Source organism: Atractosteus spatula, chromosome 5, assembly GCF_055471065.1.
Source record: "Atractosteus spatula isolate fAtrSpa1 chromosome 5, fAtrSpa1.hap1, whole genome shotgun sequence".
NCBI classification, from domain to species: Eukaryota; Metazoa; Chordata; class Actinopteri; order Semionotiformes; family Lepisosteidae; genus Atractosteus; species Atractosteus spatula.
The window spans coordinates 14,635,395-14,642,635 of NC_142710.1; the positions used below are offsets into that span (position 1 = coordinate 14,635,395).

Here is a 7,241-nt window from a genome sequence, read left to right on the forward strand (position 1 = left end):
TTTTTGAAGAACCTTATTTACCTTGGCAAAAGAGCTGACACGTATTATGTGTGGAGAAAAAACAGCTCGACCTGCTGCCCCCTCCGAAAGACACGGTCACTCATAGAATTATTGAAATGAAGGATTATATCAAAAGTACACTGATAGAGCGCGTTAAGATGAGCAGATGTTTTTCACTGCAATTAGATGAGTCTGTAGTCGATTTGGCCAATTTGCTCGTTTACGTTAGATACGAGTTTGAGGGCATGTCCCATGAAGACTTTCTGTTCTGTAAACCGCTACCAACAGGAACTACAGGAGAGCACATATTTCAGCTTCTGAATGAATTTATCGAAGAGAATGGCCTCGACTGGATAAAATGGGTCTGAGTTTGTACAGACGGTGCTAGAGCAATGACAAGCCGACATAACGGTGTAGTTGCACGAATTAGAGAGGTTGCTCCAGAAATTAATGTACGCATTACAACATCCACCGAGAGACCGCGAGACCTTTGCCGTCAAGAAAATGCCTGACGATTTTAAATCTGTTAGACTCTGTTGTGAATTGTATCAAGGCTCGAAAAATTAATTCACATCTGCTTTGCTCAACTAAACAGGCTCACCCCTCTCACTGAAATGGTGCTTTTTTATTAGTTGTTGTTAATGTTTTTTTTTCTGTAAAACACTCTGAGAAGCCACCTTTAAAGGCGCTATATCAAATAAAGTTTATTATTATAATATTTATTATATGTATGTGTGAGTGTGTGTGCACGCGCGCTCATGTTGGTCATTGAGAATTTCTGAGGTTCCTATGAGATCATGACTTGTAGGTGGTACTTGGATGCTTTGGTTGGATTAGGGGTGGTACTTGGTCCAAAAAGTTTGAGAACCACTGCCTTAAACAATAAGCCTCAGTCTGTGCTGATGAGCCTAGGGCACTGCAGACCGGCACTGCCTAAGCCAGTCCTGTCTCGGCCAAGAGTCCACCTTCCAAAAGGCTCTCACTTTCTCTGCACTGGATGTTCTCTGTTAGATTAGCAATTAGTCCCAGAGAAACCGTGCCGCGGTGTACAGTACAGCCAGAACCTACTGTACATCCCATTTCCCCTTATTTCGATGTTGTGCCTCCACCATCTCACCGCTTGAACACAGCAGATTGCTTTCCAGACCCCGCTCTCCCTTTTTCATGGCAGACCTCCCAGGCCCTGGCCATGCAGCACTGCCTGTGCTGACAGCCCAATGTCTTCTAGCTGCCGAACACTTCGCTACCTAGATGGCACAGCTCCCCCTTAAGCAATTGTATTGCAAAACATTCTGCCGTATCAAAAAAAGTGAGCAAAACCTTAACGAATCCTGTAAATTTGGAACATCTTTTCTCAATGGCTGCGATTGTTTCTCACTTCTTCAGTTTGTTTTGTGGAATGTATCAAAATCCGACGACTGGAGGGATTCATAGACAGATTGCGAAACGGGTCAGTTGAAGCCCCAGCTAGGGTTAGGGTTAGCATTCAAAGCTAAATAGACCATTTTCATGCTCAGCTCCACATTTTGGGGCCCAAGACAACTTTAGAACGAGTGTTTTTTTGGTGCTTTCTGAAAAGATTTTTTTTCAAAAATTCTTTGCTACCTAGATGGCACTATTTTGAAATTGTAAAACATTCCGATGTATCGAAAAAGTGATGAACATCTTTTCTCAATTGCTGGGATTGTTTCTCACTTATTTATTTTGTTTTGGGGACTATATCAAAATCCGACAACTGGAGAGATTCATAGACAGATTGCGAAATGGCTCAGTTGATGCCCCAGCTACTGTAGGGTTAGGGTTAGCATTCAAAGCTAAATAGACTATTTTTGTGCTCAGCGCCGGATTCTGGGGCCATGACAGCTTTAGAACGAGTGTTTTTTTAGTCTTTTCTGAATTTTTTTTGTAGGATCTCCTGGCTGCCTGGATGGCGCGGTGTACCATTAGGAAATTGTATTGCAAAACATTCTGACGTATCAAAATAGTGAGAAAAACATTATCGAATCTCATACGTTTGGAATATCTTTTCTTAATGGCAATGATTGTTTCTGACACATTTTTTTTTATTAAGAAATATTGATACAAAATCTTCAAGGCAGTACAAAAAATGTAGACATTCCATTCACAAAATAGTAATATGCAATTTTGTGAAATACCAGAACAACACTTAGACTAAGCAATAAAAGTTAGAAATGACAGGTAACAGAAAACCGATCATTTACATTTTACAGACCATGAAGACAGATACACCTCTTCCAAGGTATTCCGTAGTCTTGTACAGGGCGGACTATACTTTAAACAATAGGCCTCAGTCTGAGCTGGTGAGTCTATGGTACCGCCGAACAGCACTGATTAAGCCAGTCTTGTCTCGGCCAAGAGTTCATTTTCCAAAAGGCTTTCACTTCCTCTGCACTGTAGGTTCTCTGTTGAAGTAGCAGATAGTCCCGAAGATACCATGCTGCGGTGTACAATACAGACAAAGAGGAAGGCATCACTCCTTTCCTTATTTTGATGTTGCGCCTCCACCATATCGCCGCTCGAACACAGCAGATCGCTTTCCTGGCTCTGCTCTCCTTTTTTCTTGGTAAAGCTCCCAAACCCTCTGAGCCTCTGGGCTGATATTAAAATGCCCACAGTGGCCAGCCTATTGTTCTGAGGCGCAACGAAGTCTTCCAGTTTTTGGACACTGACATCTTGGCAGGGAATGTGGCCAATTGGGTGACATCTTAGAAAACCTTGAACTGTCCTATAACTTGCAGGGCATGTCGGAGAGTGGGACATCCAGCTTGGGTCTGATGCCCCACAGTCTGAACACCTCCCTACCTACCTAAAGGCTGGCAAAATAAGCCCAGGTGTACACGCTTCAGGTGCGGTCGCAAAGCCTCTCAGAACAGAGGCCAGGAAAAGGCACAGCAGCTTTGCAGCAATATCGGGGACAGACTTCCCCCCTGTACATTATTTCCCGCTTCCCACCCCATCGAAAGTGAAACATCAGCCTCCTCAGCACCGCCACAACAAGGTGTGGGATTGAGAAGGGAGAAGCCAGATAATTGAAGACAGGTAAGAGCTCGACTTTGGTGAGCAGCACCTTCCCCGTCATGGTGACATCCTGGTTCTTCCCTCGCTTCTCTAGGACACACCCCCAGGAACTTCATTCTCTTCTCCAGCAGCCTGACAGCCTCAGAGAAGCTTGCAGTAGATCCAGTATCTGTTTTTAAACAAAGTCTGACCCCACAGAGGGGGGGTGCACTGGTCCTGGAAGCACTGCAATACCAGGTCAATGCAGGAGTGGGAGAGGCAAGCCCCTGCTCCAGCCCCACATACCAAAAATATGTTTAATACATGGCCTCCTTATAAGAAGCCTATCAGATATTAATCTGATAAGAACAGAAACTACACTTGATCTGAGCCACAGGCCAGAAGCGATAGAGGGTTACTGTGGACTAAGGCCCCACATGTCAGAGACAGACATTCCACTCGGAGTGGTAAAGTCTCCCCCTAGTCTCCCTCGCAAGCAGTGGGTTCACATGGGCGCAGACCCTTGGGGCACACGGGTCTGCACTGGAAAACAGGGTCTTTCGAACCAGTACGTGATCTGGAAGCCAGCTTCACAGATGACATGACACTGTGCAGGTAATAGCCGGCTTCAAGCATTTCTTGGCCTCATCTGCATAACCACGCCCCCCAACTTTCAAACGCAAGCCCTCCCTTCCTCCCTTGCCCGTCCCTTCCGACCGTTAAGGAAGCCTAACGGTCCGACATAAGGAGCCTAAAAGAGGACATCTCGGGGAAATCCCGGCCGTATTTAAGAAGCCAGACAACAGAAACCTGGGAATCGGGCAGATTTTCTTTCACCGTTTGCTTTTGCACAGCACCCCATGAAAACCTGGAGTGACCGTTCTCTCAGAGCAACATGGGGCAAGTGTACAGTTTGTTTTTCCCCCCCAAGTGACCCCGACTCTAAAAATAAATCGGTACGGAGATCTTTGAAGCTTGTACCTGAAAGGGGTCACACTAAAATACTTCATGTCTCAATAATCGTGATCAAAGAGGTAAGCTGCCTTCTCAACTACATAGCATGCCACCTACGATGAACACGCTCTCTGCAAACCCGGATGCCAGAAAATCAATGGCAGCCTAACTCCTTATTCTAAAATGCCCCCACGAAGCGGGAGGGGCTGTTTTAAGCCAAGGGATTCCCCCACTAAGTGAAGGAAGTCCAAGGCTCAAACACTGAGCCATTTCCGTAAAATGGCAACCTTCAAGGAAAAATCACGTAAACACACTGGTGAAACGTACGGTGTTGCGGAAAGGGAAAAAAAGAAGGGGGGAAGAAGGCGGCACCCATCCCTCAGCGGCTCCCGAGAAGCAAATGTCACAAATTCGCGAGCCACGGCCGCCGGTCACCCGTCGGGGAAAGAAACGAGGGGGTCCCCGGAAGAGCAGTTAGGCCGGGTGGTCCGATGGCTTGGCAGGCTGGGATATCAGAAGAGAAGCTTGAGCGAGTCGTGCCTAGCCCTTTTGCTCGCAGCAGATCTGGCATCTGCTTTTAACCAAAGTCTCACCCCCACAGGCGCTGTTGCACTGGTCCTGGAGGCACTGCAATACCAGGTCAATGCAGGAGTGGGAGAGGCAAGCCCCACATACCAAAAAAAAAAACGTTTAATACGTGGCCTCCTCATGGGAAGCCTTTCAGATATGAAACTGATAAGAACGATTTCGATTTTGAAGAACTTTGTTTTCTTTTCACCAATAAATACAGGGAATCACAAAATAGAAAGCTTCACATTGATATACAAACTTAAAACAGGATATATGATCACATCCCATTAGGTTTTGACACGGTAACAGTTACAAAGCGACAATTTATCTTGTTCCGGTGCAAATCCCATTCTTTACTTTAACATGATAATGTTTTTCACAGCTTCTTGAGATACTGTCCTATGCCCTCTATTTATTTCCCACAGATTTTCTGCTTCCTCCCTCCCTTCTCTCCACAGATCTCTGAGGTGATAGTTCTCTCGGGCGATGGGCAGGGCCAGGCTACCTGCTGCCTTGGCTGGGACCTCGATGCCTTTGAACACCCCCATGTTCCTCACCCTCCACAGGGCGTCTTTCCCCACTGGTCACCACGGCCCAGATCCTGTCAAACTTCCTCCTGACGTGTTTGACAGGAGAGATGCCGTATATAACGAAAGCAGCGGTCAGGGAAAAGTGGGGTGGAAGGGCTTGCAACCAGTCTTCACAGTGGGCCCAGAAAGCCTGAGCAAAAAAGCAGGACCGCAGGAGATGGGTCACAGTCTCCTCCTCACCGCAGCCCACCCTAACACAGCGAGGGTTGGGGGTGAGGCCCCTGCGGAACCAGAAGGTTCGCACCGGCGAGCACTGATGGATGACACTCCAGGCTGTGTCTCTGTGGACGTTGCACAGAAACTTAGAGAATGGGTGTTTCCACACCTTCCTTGTTTGGGCTGATGTGCAACGAAGTCTTCCAGTTTTTGGACGCTGACATCTTGGCGATTTTTCGATTTTTAAGAACTTTATTTTCTTTTCACAAAAAAGTACAGGACATCACAATTTAGAAAGCTTTACATTAATATACATACTTAAAACAGTATATATGATCACATCTCATTACATTTTGACACGGTATCAGTTACATAGCAACAATTTCTTTTTTTCTGGTGCAAATCACATTCTTTACTTAAACATGATAATGTTTTTCACAGTTTCTTGAGATATTGACCTATGCTCTCTATTTCCCACAGATTTTCTGCTTCCTCCCTCCCTTCCCTCCACAGATCTCTGAGGTGACAGTTCTCTCGGGCGATGGGCAGGGCCAGGCTACCTGCTGCCTTGACTGGGACCTCGATGCCTTTGAACAGCCCCATGTTCCTCACTCTCCACAGGGCGTCTTTCCCACTGTTCACCACGGCCCAGATCCTGTCAAACACGTCAGGAGGAAGTTTGACAGGAGAGATGCCGTATATGACGAAAGCAGCGGTCAGGGTAAATTGGGGCGAGAGAGCTTGCAACCAATCTTCAAACTGTGCCCAGAAGGCCTTAGCAAAAAAGCAGGACCACAGGAGATGGGTCACAGTCTCCTCCTCGCCGCAGCCCACCCTAACGCAGCGAGGGCTGGGGGTGAGGCCCCTACGATACAAGAAAGTTCGTACCGGTAAGCACTGGTGGACAACACTCCAGGCTAAATCTCTGTGAATGTTGCACAGAAACTTAGAGGATGTGTGTTTCCACACCTTCCTTGTTTGGGCTGATGTTAAAATGCCCACAGGGGTCTGCCTATTGTTCTGGGGTGCAACGAAATCTTCCAGTTTTTGGACGCTGACATCTCGGAGGGGAATATGGCCAATTGGGTGACATCTGATGCCCCACAGTCTGAACACCTTCCTACCTACCCAAAGGCTGGCAAAATAAGCCCAGGTGTACACGCTTCAGGTGCGGTCGCAAAGCCTCTCAGAACAGAGGCCAGGAAAAGGCACAGCAGCTTTGCAGCAATATCGGGGACAGACTTCCCCCCTGTACATTATTTCCCACTTCCCACCCCATCAAAAGTGAAACATCAGCCTCCTCAGCACCGCCACAACAACGTGTGGGATTGAGAAGGTAGAAGCCAGACAATTGAAGACGGGTAAGAGCTCAACTTTGGTGAGCGGCACCTTCCCCGTCATGGTGACGTCCTGGTTTTTCCCTCGCTTCTCTAGGACACACCCCCAGGAACTTCATTCTCTTCTCCAGCAGCCTGACATCCTCAGAGGAGAAGCTTGCAGTAGATCCAGCATCTGTTTTCAAACAAAGTCTGACCCCCCAGAGGGGGGTGCACTGGTCCTGGAAGCACTGCAATACCAGGTCAATGCAGGGGTGGAAGAGGCAAGCCCCTGCTCCAGCCCCACATACCAAAAATATGTTTAATACATGGCCTCCCTATAAGAAGCCTATCAGATATTAAACTGATAAGAACAGAAACTACACTTGATCTGAGCCATAGGCCAGAAGCGATAGAGAGCTACTGTGGACCAAGGCCCCACATGTCAGAGACAGACATTCCACTCGGAGTGGTAAGGGCTCCCCCTAGTCTCCCTCGCAAGCAGTGGGTTCACATGGGCGCAGACCCTTGGGGCACACGGGTCTGCACTGGAAAACAGGGTCTTTCGAACCAGTACGTGATCTGGAAGCCAGCTTCACAGATGACATGACACGGTGCAGGTAATAGCCGGCTTCAA

The 7,241-nt window shown here is 47.4% G+C and overlaps 2 non-coding genes and 1 pseudogene across 2 annotated transcripts; all 3 read right to left on the reverse strand.

The window, feature by feature from the left end:
* Window positions 1-3,239: 3,239 nt before the first annotated feature.
* On the reverse strand, window positions 3,240-3,427 carry LOC148834547 (U2 spliceosomal RNA). Its single transcript, XR_016091174.1, has one exon. It is a non-coding gene; the product is annotated as a U2 spliceosomal RNA (small nuclear RNA).
* A 1,147-nt stretch (window positions 3,428-4,574) lies between these two features.
* Window positions 4,575-4,737, reverse strand: LOC148834548 (U2 spliceosomal RNA; annotated as a pseudogene).
* Window positions 4,738-6,830: 2,093 nt separating this feature from the next.
* LOC148834549 (U2 spliceosomal RNA) lies at window positions 6,831-7,018 on the reverse strand. The gene has a single exon (XR_016091173.1). It is a non-coding gene; the product is annotated as a U2 spliceosomal RNA (small nuclear RNA).
* Window positions 7,019-7,241: the final 223 nt, after the last annotated feature.